The sequence below is a fragment of the Pagrus pagrus genome (assembly GCF_965226575.1).
Source record: "Pagrus pagrus genome assembly, chromosome: 9".
Lineage (NCBI taxonomy): Eukaryota > Metazoa > Chordata > Actinopteri > Spariformes > Sparidae > Pagrus > Pagrus pagrus.
In genome coordinates, this window is record NC_140193.1 from 3041399 (window position 1) to 3058609 (window position 17211).

The window sequence follows — 17211 nt, forward strand, 5'->3', positions numbered from 1 at the left end:
ATTAGGAGGTCATTTGTAACTTTCACCAGTGCCGTCTCTGTGCTATGATGTGCTCTAAAACCTGATTGAAAATCCTCATATAAACTATTTTTATGAAGAAAGTCACATAGCTGGTTGGCGACTGCTTTCTCAAGGATCTTGGAGAGGAAAGGGAGGTTGGATATAGGTCTATAGTTGGCTAAAGTTTCTGGATCAAGATTAGGCTTTTTAAGGAGCGGTCTAATTACAGCTAGTTTAAAGGATTGTGGTACGTATCCTGTTAATAGAGACAGGTTGATCATTTCTAGTAAAGATGTGCTAATTAAAGGTAAAGTTTCTTTCAGCAGCCTAGTTGGGATGGGGTCTAGGAGACAAGTTGTTGGTCTAGATGAAGAAACCATCGAAGTTAGTTGGTGGAGGTCAATGGGAGAGAAGCAGTCTAAATATAAGTCAGAATTTAGAACTGTTTCTGAGGTTCCTGTGTTTAAAGATACAATAGTGCCAGTTGAGGGCAAGCGATGATGGATTTTGTCTCTAATAGTTAAAATTTTATCATTGAAGAAGCTCATGAAGTCATTACCACTGAGCGTTGTAGGAATACATGGTTCAGTAGAGCTGTGACTTTCTGTCAGCCTGGCTACAGTGCTGAAAAGAAACCTGGTGTTGTTTTTGTTTTCCTCTATTAATGACGAGTAATAGCTTGCTCTGGCATTGCGGAGGGCCTTCCTATATGTTTTAAGGCTATCTTTCCAGGCTAAGCGGGATTCTTCCAAGTTGGTGGAACGCCATTTCCTTTCAAATTTCCGTGATGTTTGCTTCAATTTGCGGGTATCCGAGTTATACCAGGGTGCTAACCTCCTGTGCTTTATAGGTTTCCTTTTCAGGGGGGCAATAGAGTCCAGTGTTGTTCGCAATGAGCCTGCAGTGCTATCAACAAGATGATCGATTTGTGAGGAACTGAGGTTAGTGGAGGAGTCCTCTATTATATTGAGACATGGCATTGAGTTTAGTGCCAGCGGTATAATTTCCTTAAATTTAGCTACAGCACTATCAGATAGACATCTAGTGAAGGAGTTTTTGCCTAATGGTGTGTAGTCCAGTAATAGAACTTCAAAAGTTATTAAGTGATGGTCTGATAAAAGAGGATTCTGTGGAGAAACTGTTAGATTTTCAATCTCGATACCATAAGCTAGAACAAGGTCAAGGGTGTGGTCAAAACAGTGAGTTGGTTTATGTACACACTGAGAGAAGCCAATAGATTCTAATAATGAGATAAATGCAGTACTAAGGCTATCATTAACGACATCCACATGAATATTAAAATCACCTACAATAATTACTTTATCTGATTTGAGGACTAGACTTGATAAAAACTAGTCCTCTAGGTAACTAAGAACAAGGAGCGTGTTTGTCTGATCAAGAGGAAGAAAAAAGAGGCAATTCTGAAAAGTTCATTGAGGCAGGTTTTTATGACGGGCTGTGTTGGTCTTGACGGCCGGGTATCAAAGGGAGCGATGTGTCACCGGGGCAGACAGCGCCTTTTCAAGGCCTGTCAGCCTGGTAACACTTTAAGTCATAGTTATTTAGTTTGCTTGGACAGACATAGCACTAAAGCAGAGAGGAGGCTGAGACGGCACAGGCACAGCTGGCATGTGGATTGAATGGCACTGAATTACAGCGGGCAGTGAAGATTCATGCTGCCATTTTTGGGTTGTCAAAGCCTCAGAGGAGCCGACTGTTACTCCATCACAGGATCCTTTTTCGGGATGATTTGCAGTTGTCTGTCACAGAGTTTTTAAGATTAAGTGAGCGGGATCAGCTCAGAAACTGCCAGTGGACATAAAACCAGCCGGAGCTGTCTGCTCGACTCCTGCTGATGTCTGCACATGGACATTACACAAAAGACAAACGAGAGTTTATCTATTTTGACTTTGACTGTGGCACCATATGAGTGGTCACATCTGTGTGTAATATTAATGTCACTTTAGGGGTTACTAAATAACACAGCAAAATATCACTTCAGCAGATTTTCGTTGGAATATGGTTTGGCTCATAGCTAATTTTTCAAATAGCCACAGATGTGTACTTTGTAGCGGTGCCAGCGGCGTAGCTCCAGGGATGGCACTGTTGGTCGATCCACCACTTTAGTCCACACAGAAATATCTAAACAACTACTGGATGGACTGCTGTGTAATTCTGTACAAATGAAATCTCTGGTGCCCAGAAGATGAATCCTTCTGACTGTGATGATCACCTGACTTTTTCCTCTCGAACACCACCAGGAGGTCGACATCTGCGACCTCACCTTCTACCTCGTCACCTACTGACATTTCCTTCAGCCTCAGCTGTACTCAGTATTCAGAGTGAATCAGCAAATGCCGGCATGCTAACAACTTAAACTTCCTGCGAGGTGTTTTTAAATAGTTATGAAACCGTCTCCATTCATCTTATGACCTCCAGGAGCAAACAAGACCATTACTGAGAAGATTGGCTTTATAGTTATTATAGTTATTCTTAATGCATGTCACCAGGTCAGATTCTGACTTATTCAGATGGAATAAATCAAAGAATTAAAACTGTTTGAGTGCTGAGGATGAATTGAGGGGTCTGTGGAAAGAAGCTGCTCTGTTGTCTGGAGGTACGGCACTAAATCAAAGTGTACTGTGTTTCACGGCTTCAGAAGGGGCCGTGCGAATCAACCCAATCGCCAGAATAAATGTTAACCAAGTACGTTTCTGCAAAACCACAGATAAGTTCAAACTGAATGTTTCTTTATGATGCAACTTTCTGTTTGTTTAGGTTGAATTTTCTGTTCCTCTCTCGTTACAACACTGTGCTCATGCTCTGGTTAGGTTTAGGCACAAAAACCACTTGGTTAGGGTTAGGAGAACATCACAGTTTGGCTTAAAATACTTGGTTTCGGTTCGCCACGCTCACAGACAAAGGTGGTCTGACTTCCTGTGAAATAACGTCTCCCGGCCTCCTTACGAATATCCAGTGGTGTGACTCAAACTACAATCACCCGACTGGCAGTCTACTTGGCTTCGTAACACCGTCACCTCCACCTGCTGCGACAGGTGGCCACTAACTATATAATGCAAATGTGATATGTCAACCTTGGGCATTGGTTACGTTGACCTTGGTTTGTAGAAACTTAACTGCTAACATTATTTCCTAGTGAATGTAAACAATACAGGTAAAGTAAAACACTACACAGAAAAAGGTGCAGTGAGATGGTGTATTTAAAAGTGCACCATTAGCAGCAAAACCTCAAAACAGTGGAGAAAACATGATGGAAATGTTTCATGCATTAATTTGAGATGCTACAGTCCACACAGATCTAATGTTTTCATTTCAATGGACATTAAAGTCATTTGCTTCATGTACGTCATTTGTCACATTTTACTTTTATCGATTCACCAACTTTTTCACTTCAGTGTACCGACTTTTATTGAATTTCTAGCATTTTGACCAGGATCTGCCTTTGTGCAAATTGAAAACATGCATAGAAAACAGCATGCCGTCATTAACATTCAGCTCAAAACACCACTGTGCTTCAATACAGCCTCGCAGAGCTGCTAGCATGGCCGCACACTCTTAGTCTTGTTTTATATTCTGTTCCCATGTATAGAAGAGGTCGTGGCCTGATGGCTTGGATTACCTTGCCAGCAGGATCTCGTTGAAAAGAATTGGAATTTTTCCGTATATAACCGCAAAGGAAATTACATCCGGTATTCAGCTGCACACTTGAAAGCACATCGCTCTGCATCTGTTGATATGCATGTAGAAATGTAAGGTATGTTCTGTGTGTTGAAGCTCAGAAAATGCTTCAGAAATGCTTCTCAGCATCGTGACGCTGTGGGTTTCCCTTCACGTCAGTCCAAAGTGTCACAAAGGGATCTGCTGATGGAGAAGGTTTCAGCAAATGATTTACAATTTGAGACAAATTTGATGGGCACCAAACCAATCAGTGAGCCCTCCACAGCCTTCATGGAAGCATCTGCATTCAATACGTTTCACCTTATTTATTTCTTTAATTCGTCTCCCGTCTGTCAGCAAACGTGCACTAACCACTAATTTCACTTTGGCTCGACCCAGCGCAATTTCACCCTCTTTGTCTCTCTCTATCTGTCACGAACACCCATACACAGAGTGCTGCTGCTGTTCACAAAATTACATTTTCTTAAAAGCTCTTGCTTGCTGCTGTTTTCAGATAGTTTAGCCTGTAAGATGGAGCCTGCTGGCATGGGGCCTGTGCAGCACAGCAGGGGGAGGCTGTTAGGGGAGGAAATGAAGGAGAGCGCCAGGCAGTCACACAGTGCATATCATCATGCTCAATGTGAACAGCGCCTCACATGGCACCGGCTGAAAGTGTGGCAGCAGGGCTGCCGGCCACACGGAGACGATGGCGAACACTTTGTCCTTCGTGTTTATGTTCAGTGTTTCTATATTCAAAAAATGTGGAAGTATTGAAGAGGTGTTGGCCAGAGACGGCAGAGCAGATAGTTTCCACTACTTCCATGCAAGGTGTCTGAAGATCGAAGCAATTTCGAGTTAAGTGAGTTGCCTGAGGATACTCAGACACATGGACAGGAGGAGTTGGGGATCTAACTGCCAACACCGTGATTAGCCAAATCTGACTCGTGAACTGTGAACCATAACTGAGGCCCTCTAATCACCCTCCACAGCTAGTGAAGAAACATTAGTGTACTACAGAACAGAATTCATCTGCTGGCAAAACCAAACACAAAAGCCATCTGCCAAACTTCGATTGAAGCAGGCAACACGTTATCCAAGGAGGGCATTAAAGGTCCAGTGTTTAGTTTTAGTGAGATTCTGCAGGGAGGTTGCAGATTGCAGCCAACAGACCTCCCCTCGTCTCACCCTCCTCTTCAGAGGAGGCTAGAAACATGAAAAGCACGAAAGGCCCTAGAGTCAGAGTTTGGTTTGTCCCCTCTGGGCTACTGTAGAAACATGGCAGTGCAACATTATGAAGAGTAGCTGCTTCCTCTGTGGATATTAAAGGCTCACTGTAAGGCAACCAAAACACAATGATTCTTAGTTTCAGGTGATTATACACCGATGAAAACATACCTTAAAAGGATTTTTACTACTTTTGATCACTATGAAGTTTTTTGTGTAATTTGTGAGCGCAGCGACAAAAAATAGATGCACGCAGTGTGTTTGAGAAGCATGGAGGGACCGTATTTAGATGAGAGGGTAAAGTTGTGAAGGAAATCCTGATTAGATGATTGAGAACCCGGGAAACGCTCTGGTCGCAACTACATACGGCCTGTGAACGGTTCTGCTGCCATCGGATACATATGCAACATCCGCTTGGACTTTCAAAATAAAGCTTGCTGACAAACAGTTTATATATTATGACTGTTATTAATGTAAACGGTGGTGGTTTGGTTAGGTTTAGGCACAAAAATACTTGGTTATGTTTAGGAAAAGATCAGCTTTGGGTTAAAACAACTACTTTCAATTGTCACAATTTACTAACGTCAGCTTAAAAAAGATCACCTCCAACCTGGACGTTTTCTACTACTGCTCCAGAGTAAGATCCTGATTGGACCGGTCACAGGTTTTATTCATTTATTTTTTCAATGCGTGATTATTCCACCACAAATGAAAGTGGTGTCAGGGTTAATTTGATTTTAACGGCTTGAATTTAGACTTTATGCTAAATTATGTTGAAATTGTCACTAAGAAAATGAACTGAATGAAACGAAATAATTGGAATCAGCAAAGAAATTCATGAGTTTCAGTTCTTCACATCACTGAGCAGGCGTCCACTCATAAAGCACTGTGTAATTCTGACAAAAGTTATAAAAAATATCCAATAACCTTCAAGTTTCAGTTGTGATTTATATCTAGTACCATAGCGTGCCACTGTTATGAAGCACAGATACCGATGTCAGGGTGGCAGCAATTTGTGTCCTTTGTTGTTTTTCTGCTTTAACAGTCTCGGTGATAATAGGGACATTCATTTTAAGGCCGACTTCTTGACAGCGTATTCCCTGAGTTTACATAGTCAAGGTTTCAAGAGTTGCATACAGCGCTGAGTGACGGTCGAGGCTTTCTTCGGACAGGGTTATTGTGCGATAAACATCACACAGAGAGGCATCAACAGGCTGGTGATTCGAGGCAGGAAGTGAGAGGAGAGCGGCCTTCGGAGCCGTCGCTGTATCGATGGGGTAATGGAGAATGAAATGATGTCTGTCCGAGGTCATCACAGATAGAATGAGTGCAGATAAAAGAACCAATTCTGAGAGCAGCCATGTGGAGAGGCAAGGCTGAGACACTCAAATTTACGTTTGCCACACTGAAAATTACTCATATAATAAAAAGCAGTGAAAACAAACTGTCAGCGTTATGTTGCAATAAACAACTTTCAATATTCTCAAGATGTTCTGGACACTAACGTCTCGTCGCTCACAGACAGTCTTGATTGGTATTGTTACTTTGCAATGTGAGAATCATTGAAATGCTCTTTGAAAACTATGATAAAATAACAATTTTAATATATTCCTGTATATGAGTAAAATAAGGGTGATGAAGGCTGCACGTTAGAATTCAGTAGAAAGAAATACATAATGATTATTACTGAAAATAAATAAGAATTAAGAAAATCAATGCAAAAATAGAGAAAGAAGGGGTATATTACAGCTGACTTTCTTTTCTCTTCCAATAAGGTTTAGCTAACGCAACATGGACATAAAGCTCCATTAATCAATGTTTTATTTGCAGTTTACATATTTAAACATACAATATCAGAAAACTTGTAACACAAAAGATATTTGTCTTAAAGAGGTCATATGATGCTAATTTTCAGGTTCAGGTCTTAGTAGAACAGGTTTACATACTTTAATTTTCAGAGAACACATTATTTTTCTCATATGATGCATTGCTGCAGCATCCCTTAATCACACTGCGTCTTGAACGCTCCGTTTTAGTCATGGAGTGAGACATCTTGCTTCTGTTCAATCTTTGATAAGAGCTGCACATGCTCGTTACTTAACGGGCAGGATGTAGCCAATCAGAGGCAGAGTAGGGCGGGTCATGCCGAGCAAGGTAGTGTGATCTAAAATAACGCCGCTACAGCAGGTAACCATGGCTGCAGTACAGTCGTGTATATTTTATAATAAATATATAAAAAATATATATTTATAAAACGCCTGTTGTATAGTGACGCTCTGAAACAGCTCTGCAGTGCACTTTAGCATTTTTCAGCTCACTGTTTTGGTTTCTCTGGCTCTCACCTTACCGCTTCAGGTTGGCTCTAACATGTCAGTTGTATGTTTTCCTGCTTTTTGTGGACTACTGTCAACAAGTGGGGGAAAACAATGATTTATGCTGCTGTGAAGATTGAGAAATATTGTCTCTGTTGTTACACTACATCCATATTTGTATTCTTCATGGGTTGTTGGTGGGAAGATATTCAGCCTCACTTATGATATGATGATGAGGCGTGAAGTCTTTGATTTGTAAATCCGATGTCAGGCGTCACTGATTTGTAGGAACTGTTTCTCTAAAAGTTTCCTTTCTGACACCAGGCTCAGCGGGCATGTCTGACTGCACAATGCAAATCTTTGTCAAAGTTTTTCATTATTAACACGTGGCTTGAGTGTTCATACAGAGACAGAGGCTTTGAAATGTGAAATGAAGAGTGACAAGAAACACAATGTAAGAGTCAGCTAATGTGAGGCTGATTGTAGCACTCGACATCCAGTGTTTTGTTTTTTTTGGCGGAAGAGTATTACTAGTTGTAGTAGAAGCAGTAGCAGTAGACCTGAGGTAGTAATACCTCTACCTCACCTGCATTACATTGTTATGAAAGAAAAGTAACACTTGGCTGAAGCTTGGCTGTAACATTACCTTTTGTAAATTTGCCAACAGATTTCATCTACAGTGAAACCTGTGGGTGTCTGCTGGCTGTTGTTTTTTGCATTTCTGCTGTGTTCTGTTCTTATACAGATGAAAACTAAATGACATTTTTCTGAAGTGACTCATGTATAAGCGAGAAAGAGAATATGAGCCTGGATAAAGGCCGTCCCCCCCGGTGGGCACAAATTATCTAGTACACTTCTCTCGTCAACTACAGGAAAAGAGGAGAAGATGTGAGCCGAGAGGAAAAACGGCAATAATCATTTCCGCGCCTACAAATGTGCTTGTTAAAATCTGTACAAATCACCCACTGCCTATGAACTTCAATCAGCAATCTCAGTGCATTGATGTCCCACTCTTGCCACCCATGCTTTTACAAAAAAAACGGCAGCAAAGAAACTCTTTATCTCTCATGCTCGTATTGTTTTTTGTATTAATTTGTCTGCCAGATACTCTCTGTTTGTCCCAGCTCTCTCAATGTCAGCGCATTCTCTGCTTTCTGTAATTTTCATGTTAGTCCCCATCACTGGCCCTAACAATAAATTTGACTTGCCTTCAGAGAAAAGCCTACGCCTGGTAAATACTCCTCTCAACCCCTGCGAGAGACAAAGAGAGTATCTACAGAAGGAATATATGAGCATCGATCGACCCTCGTGGCCACGTCTGGTCTCCACAATAGCAGCCTATTGACGTGCTGGAATTGCTTTTGAAGGCAGACAGATTGATATAATGGTGTGGTTGTGGGTCCTGAAGGGCCGGGCTGCCAGTGCTGATGCCTGATTCACTGACCTTGGGTCAATCAAGCCATTTGCATCGGCGCTCTTTGGTGTTTGTGCTGAGGCCACTGAGCTTAGCAGACATGCAGAGTCCTCCGAGAGAGGCTGGAGATCTTCTCTCTGAGCCAGCTCCAAACAGGAAATGGACCCTGATTACTCTCACGGTTGATTTTTACTGCAAACAGGTTAATGCCATTGATTTTGTGTCCGCTGTAACCTGTAAAAACTGATGCGATGGGGAACTCTGAGCTTCTGTTTCCTCTCCTACGTGAATGTAAGAACAGTGTTTGTGTGTCAGCCTCTGTCACTGAGTTTCTTCTTTGTGTGAATGATTATAAATGCCACAGCAGATCCACAGGGTCTGCACCAGTCTGTCTTGTCCCTTTATTATTTAAAGGCTAATTTCAGTTCCTCTTGTGGGAAGCAAAACAAGCTGAAAATACAACACAAACACAGTTTTAGAAAACAATCATCTATATTCACCTCCAACAGACACAAAGCTACATTTGCTAATAGGCTGATGACTAAAAGTCCAATATTTACTCATCTGTTTGCTCTTTAATACGTTAGTATTGGCTAAATCACTTTTTAGTTATACTGAACCAAACATTTTGTCTCTAAGTTTGTCTTGACAACTATTATTTTTAATCATCATAGTAAATAATACAGACATAATGACAATAAATTGTACAAATTAACTTAAAGCTGCATAAATGGATTATTTGGCCACTTGCGGGCAGCAGGTCAGGCTGACGACACAACATCCAGACATACTGTGGCCTCATAAAGTTCATAGAGTGAATGTGTTACAAGTTGTGAGCACAGTATGGACATATCGTAACATTTCGAGGTGATAAGTCAAATTATTTAGTAAACACGTCCAGATTTACACATCAAGCAGACACCGAGTGACATCAGCATCAATGTGGCGATGTGTGTTGTCACGTGACAAACTCTGTTTTGGTCTCCACCACTGCGTTTTCTAGCTAGTCTGCTGTTAACAGCTGCCTCCTGTGTTAGAAGAACGTTTGATGATTTCATATCTGTAAACATGAAGTCTGTGGCCGGTTAGCGTAGCTTAGCAAGACTGGAAACAGGGAAACGGCTAGCCTGGTCTGTAAAGATTAAACCCAAAACACGGACTCACGTGTTTAATCTGTCCTGAAGTTAAAAGTTTGGGTTTTAGATTGAATTAGATATGTGCCATAATATTTCTTTCTCAGCAAAAACTTAAGTTGTACAAGTTGAGCAGTTCTGCAAGAAAACAAAATGTCAAACTAGTCTTTAATTCTAAGGCAGAAGGAGTCGCTGACACCCAGCTTGACTCTTTTATTAAGGCCAAACTGATCAAAACGTTTATCACATATCCTGCTTTACTATACTTTGCACTGAGTCTGTCGGGATCTCATGTGTCGACTACGTTATATCTCAGAGATGAAAACTGTCAAAGCAGCAAAAGGCTGGAGGCAGACAAAGGGGACACAGCCCTACTGTTCATGTCAAGTGCATTTGTTTGTGTCTGACTGATTGCCGCTGTGTTTGTTGCTCTCAGCAACTTTTGCTGTTTGTTGTTTCACTTTCCTGAGTCTTAGTTTTCAGCCAAGATGTGTCTATTTTTCTCTCTCTCAAAAAGAAGGGGAAGAAATCACACCAGGCAAGAACTAATATCTCAAGCGGCAAACAGTCATAGTAGGTGGTCCGTTTTTCTCCTTCCAAAATGAAAGGACAAAATGAAAGCTCTGACCTTATATGTGGTCCTCGGCGGAACAGAGCTCATGAGATTGTTTTCAGCTCCGGGCGTTTCACTTTGTCTCTGTATTTCTCAGCTTTTATTTTACGTTATTTACCCCTCTTTTGATCTCCCCACATCTACCTCTCTGAGTCTGCACGGGGCGCCGCTGCACCGCCCAGTAAAGCGCAGCCTGTGGCTTGATCCAGTTCTGTATTACAGTACGTTCCTCTGGGCTCGTTTCACTCGTGTGATCTTTAGACGCCTTTTGCATGTAAGACATCTTTAGGAAAAAGCGAGTTTTCCTTCTGTCGAGGTATTCTTGGTAAAGACACTTAATTTCTTGATGCTTTACATCATAGGGCATTTTCTACAATGCTTTATTAGATGTCCTCCAAAGCTATGAGGGGCACCGCTGCTCCGTGTATGAGGAAATACCGGAGCAATATTCACGAGTTTTGGGGGGTGCAAGCTAATTATAATATCAAGAGCAGAGTCTCCTTGAAAACAAAGTCTGCACTTGAGGTAAAGGAAGGACGTCTTCCAGCAGAGCTTCACCTCCTCTTGCACGACGTGTGAATGATGGCTTTGATTTTTTACGTTCTGAAAATATAAATTTGAACGTGCGTGTTTCTTAGACGGGAGACAACAACAGAAAACATAAATAACACCCGCTCCACAGGGATACCTGTGTTTTCATGCCAGCACGTGTACGTATGTGTCAGGCTGGTGACAGACTTCTAATTCACAACAGATTTCCTCAGTAACATGAGATCTCTTCATGTCTGTGCAATGTTTTTGTGTTTGCATGTTTGTTTCCTATCTGTGATTTAAAAAAAACACTGTCCATCACAGTTACACAGGAGTGTTGATGAGACTTGAACCTGAGGCTTCTTGTGTTTGTGTCCCTGTGAGAGGCCGAGCAGGCCTCTGTTAGGTTTAAATCAAAATGAGCTTATGGTTTGTTTTTCACGCGATATGAGTTGAACAGTAGCGACTGGTCCTTACCCAAAAACTGGAGCCAGGATCCAGGGTTTGATGTCACCATGTTTTCAACCGATCAAGGCTGAACTACAGAGCACTGACCATCCTGCCATTCACAGCCAGCGACCCTCCCTCTCTTCTCTCCTCTCTCTCCTGAGCCACTGACATGCCAGCCTCCAGATGATTGACACATCATGTAGCCAGTGAGATTTCAAATCTCTGAATATGGAGCTCATGACATTTTTTTGCAAGGTGTCTGGATATTTCCTCAGAAAAACATGCGTTAAGTGTCAGTGTTCAGTGGTATTGTTATTAAACTTGGCCCATGTAAGACGATATGATGTGGACCCTTTGTGTTTCCCAGCTAACCGGGGCAGTTACAGCTCATTTTTGCATTAAGTAAATAAATAATTAGGTGTGTTCAAACTCCTACAGATCAGTGACAGAAGCCGTTACAGCTTCTGTCACTGATCTGTCACTGACTGAGTGTTTGGAAAGAAAAAAAATGACTGCATGCAAATGTATGTATACATTTTCAGGGATGGGTTAATGCACATAAAAACATTATAGACTTAATGTAAAGGTAAATTAATCTGTTGATGTTTCACTGACACCCTGAGGGTTGGAGATCACGGAGAAAAAAGTATTTAATGACGGGAAATTCCTACTTTTGGATCCATGCAAGATTATTCTTGATATTGTGCCATTGCATAAAAATGGAAATTTAATTTTTCAATAAATCTGAAGGAGGGAGTGCTCCTGTATGAGTCGAGACAATTCTCCTATTTCTTAAGCCAAACACACCATTTATAAAGCCACTGAATCATCGGCCGCAAAGCTGAAAACACGGCCGTTTTTCTTAGCTCATGAATAGTGGACATTTAGAAGATTTTAACTGGCAACAATATCTATTTTTAAATCATCCTGATAATAAAAGGGGAGCACCATTTGCAGGTGACAAATTACTGTTATGTTTTTTTAGACACTTTTTCTCTCAGAATTCAGATTAGCTGCTCTATGTTCTCAAAACTCAATGTAAAACGAAGAGGATAAGCAGCAAGTGTAGAGCTATTTATTAATTATTTATTTACACTCAATAATTGAATGAGTAGAGTTGCACTAGGTAACTAGTAGACGAATCAAACCCATGTCACTAAAAGGCAGGGCATGGTCCAAACACGCATCCCGATGTCATACTATCCGGACCCGGACCTGTAACTGATAAATTACTGAGAATTAGTGCGTCTTGATGGAGGTTCTGTTTTAACTAGAGCAGCTTTTTCTGGCCTTTATGTTACTAATGAACCAGGAAACTCGTAGACCGATTGCGTGATGCTACTCAGCCAAATCAAATAAGTAAGTGAGACACACACACAGAGAGACGAGACGAGACGAGAGATAACAGCCACAGGAATAAATGAGTCAGAGAAGAGTAATTTCACATGGCATGCTCTAAAAAGGGAAAACTAGACCATTAAAAATTGAGATTTTAATCACGGGTGGACAGACTCTCACATGTTTAATTCTTCCAGAGCACTTCAAAAGCAGTACGTCTCGTATCTGAGACCGTGGCAGTTATTAAAAACAGCAACGTGAAGCAGCTCTGCTAGACAAACTTTTGAGAAAACATATTAATGCACTCAAATCTGAACGGAGGGCTCCCAAAACATAAAATATAATCATACACACATTCTTCTTCTTCATCAAAACCTGCCGCCTACATTACCCACAAGGCAACTTAACAAGTTGATGAGATTCTGGCATGTTATGCTAGTAGCGGCTAATGTAGCATCAAGCCACTAGCTTCAAGCAGACGTGAAGTATGATATCCACACTTCTTTCGAACTACTCCACCCATGATATTTTTAAAAAAATCAAATTTGTAGTTTTTGGACCAAACTTTTCACGCAACTTCCTCGAAAAGCCGGAGACGGCTTCATACTTCTCTTTTCTTCATGCAGAAGTGCTTCCCAAAAGATGCAGCCACACTTTGATGTATAAAATCTGTGCACTTCCCCTTTAAGCGAAGGCCCGTGTAGATGTCAGATAGTAGAGGATCCCCTTGGAGTTTAGACCCTGGTGGTGGTGAAAAGCCAGCAGGTGGTTGATGGAAACTCTCAGGTGAATCTCCTGGAACATCCTGGAGGAAATGGGGATGATGGGGGGGATGTTGAGCTGCACAAAAGTAGGTGAGGAGTGATTGTCTGGTTGAATGCAAGCAGAAAGAGCTTCGGCCAGGTGTGTGGCCATGTCAGAGTTTGTGAATGAAAAAAAGCTTTACAGTGCGGGAGAGTGGAAGCGACAGAGGAGATTAGAGTGGAAAGAAACAGCAGAAATACTCGACAAGACAAAGAAAACTGAGGGTAAAAGAAAGTAATTCCTCACTGACCTTTTGTCAAAGCTGTCAAACATGTCTCACATCTCAGATCGCATCATGTCTTGTTTCTGAAACAGCCGCCCGAGGACAAACACGTCTGCATCACACTGCATTTACATTTCAAAAGGCTTGAAGTCCAACTGTGAGAAAATTATATTCTTTATATTTTTGCTTTTGTTAATTTGACAGAATCCGTCTGCAAAGATGGAGACGCGATTTCAACACAGCCAATCAAATCTTGCGAAAAGCAGACCAGAGACTACAACGAGGCACTTTAGCTTCCCTGCAGGTCTCTTTATATCTAACATGCTAATATGAACATGTCTCATTCCTGCGCCTCAGCTTCTTGAACGGACGTCAAACATTTACTGGGGAAAAGTGCACTGCTAACATCAGCTAACAGCAAAGATAGCTAGTTAGCAGAGCATATTAAAGGACAGCTATTATTTCCTGTCCTTCAGTGTGTTGCACAGGTTCTTGTGCATCTAAATGATCTTGAACGCTGTCATTGCTGTTACAGTTGTGGTGTGGACTCCACCTTTCCACTCCCATGTTTCTGTGTTCCTGGTGTGGACTGGCACCAACACAGACACATCCCTGCAACCATAAGGAACATTTCTTACATCTGAAGACTTTTCCTTCTTTTTTTTAATAATAAAATAAAAACAAAAAATGCATTTTATGATATTTCTGACAACAAAAATGGATAAATGTGACTTCAGCTGGACTTTAAGAAGGTCGCCTGAATCAAATAGAAATCAGGTTTCATGTTATTCTGGGTATTTCTAACCATCACACGTATGAATTACGCCTCGTGAACGCCCTGCTTTTAAAAACACCTGCCTGAACATTTTTCTTGATCCATTTATTCAAATGGCAGCGAGACATTGGCAGCGTCACCTACTGAGGTAATAAACCATAATTTCGCCATCTGTCTCCCGATCCAATATTGGATCTACTTTAGCTTTCTTATTATATTATGTTATTTTCTGAGCAGCGGTTGCCTCGGATAAAGAGTGGAGGACAGTGCAGCACGTGGCTGCCATGGCAACGCAGAGCCACTGGCCATTCGGTCTCCAGATGTCTTTGAAATGGTCCGTGTGCATCCGCTTCAAACAGCACATCACACAGCGAGCCCTCTGAAGTATCCCTGGTCTTACCTCATCCTTTCATCTCTGGCTAAATAAGTCTTTTCCTTTTTACGCAACCGGAGGAGGAGAAGAGGAGGGAAATAATAATCAGGTGCCGGACGTTTGGGTCATTATAATTGCAAAAAGAAACTATTTGGGATGGGGTCCAGTTGAAAAATAAATGTAATGATCTTTTTTTTTCCTTGATTGTCTCCTCTGACAGTCTGAAGCGTCGCTCGAGGCTGAAGGTAAGAATCCATGTCCAAATAATTCAGGGATTTTAATTGGTAAAATGCTCTGAAATGTGTCCTTTAGCAGGCTATTTCACACTCAAAGAGGCCTACAGGACCGAGATGGCAGAGGGCAGCCCATCCAGAATGAGCGTATAAATTGCAAAGCGTATTACAACCAGTCCGCCTCATTTGACTTTCAGCTTTGTCCATGGCTCACAGGTTATGGTAATGGTTATGGACGCCTGGGCCTCGGCGAGCATTTGCAGCTTTGCATTCATAATGGCAGCCAAAATACAGTCGGCTTTCGGGGCGCGCGGCTTGTTACTTCCCTTTCCTGTTAACACCGTCGACGTGTTGCTTCACAGGCAGGGCTCAGCGTCAACGCGGCTGAATGTCACTCGTCATTATTTTCAGGCCTTTACAGAAACCTCTCAGGCTCCTTCCCCACCTGTGCCCGATGCAAGAGGCTGCTCAATTGAAAACCAGAGCTAGCAACGGCTCAGGCTGCCTTATTAACAGCCGCCAGCTGGCTCCGTGGAGTGCCCACTTCACCTCGTAACACAGGCCTCATTCAGGTACAAATGTCCTGTAATGCGCCCCCCTCCGCACACACACATACTTCCACGCCATCTGCTCTCAATTATGCTGATTTGTATCTTTTTAACAAGGAAGCTTAACCGGTAGTTTGACTCACATGCATGGATAGGAAGAGCAGGAGGAAATGAGATGTGGGTGCGTGTGCGGCCTGCGAGTGTGCGGAGACAGAAGGAAGTGCTTCCAAAGGAGGTCAGTCAATTGCAAAACTTTTAAAGAAATGCCACTTGCTTTGATAGAGATTTGTCCCCAGTGCGCGTTGAAGTCAGGGAAGTAGAGATGTGACTCATTAAAGTGAGAAATCTGAAAAATGGTTGAAGCTGACTCAGTGTCTGACTTTTCTATATATAAATCAGCGCACAGATGGCCTGTGTTATGAAAAGTTCCTCTAGAGTCATGAAGCCACCTCTTACACTGCATTAACCGGGCACAGCGATTTATCATTCCACCCAAACTATAACTTCAAGTGCACTTTAAAAGCGATAAAGAACGGCGTTTAATTTAAAGTGATTGGAACCAAATAAGACCATAATTCCTGTTGTTCTTACAAAAGCTTGTACCTATAAGTTCTGCAGCTACGGGCCAGGAAAAGGCCGAATAACAGAGAGCAGAAGACGAAGAGAAGAAGTTCAACAAACAAGGTTAAAATGTTGAAAACCTGTGATGTTCACGGACTCAAATATTTTTTTATGTGCAGTCAAGGGAATATCAGTCAAGCTGGTGATGGTTTATTCATTGAAGAAAGCCTTTTATCCATCTTTGCAAATGAACTTTCCACCTGGTTCTGTGGAGACTGAGAACAGAGAGGCAGAAGTGATCAGTGTCTTAATAAATACACAGAGAGAGGTGATAAGACACGGCTCAGATAAAGTGGACAGTTAAAATGAATTGTACGCAGAGGCTGTAAAAAATCCTCAAACACTTGAGCTACATGGTCGACAAAGAACCAACCAGGACAAATCTGACTCACGTAGTCTTAAATACAGTTTTAGTTTGACTGTTTCTTATCTAGTCATAAATATGTAATGTCATCTGGAAAAACTTTACATTTTAAGTGTTCAGGGCGTAAACTGTATAAAATATGGACGCGGCATGTCCTTCAGCACATCGTCCCCAGCTCCACCCTTTCATACAGATATACTCACCGCTGACTCCAGAAAAACAAGATGGCGATGATGTCGAACTCGAAGCAAACGTCACGGTGGGTTTTCACTTGGTTTAGGGGCTTTAAAAAATATCTTTGGCACTTAAATAACAACCATTTAGGAGCCGTATACGTCCCAATAACAGCTGTTAAATTCACATTTCTCCTCAAGCTGTTATAAGCAACATTAGTTGTGGTAGTTTAGTCCCTAATAGGCAGACAGGAACAGTTATGTGACAGGTTTTTTTCTGACATTAAAAATTAATACACAGTTCCGATCTATAAAGCGACCCCGGACCTTGGACTGCTCTTTTTTAATAACAGCATCTCTGTGGAGGTTGAAAGAGGCTCTGAATCAATAAAACTACGACGGTG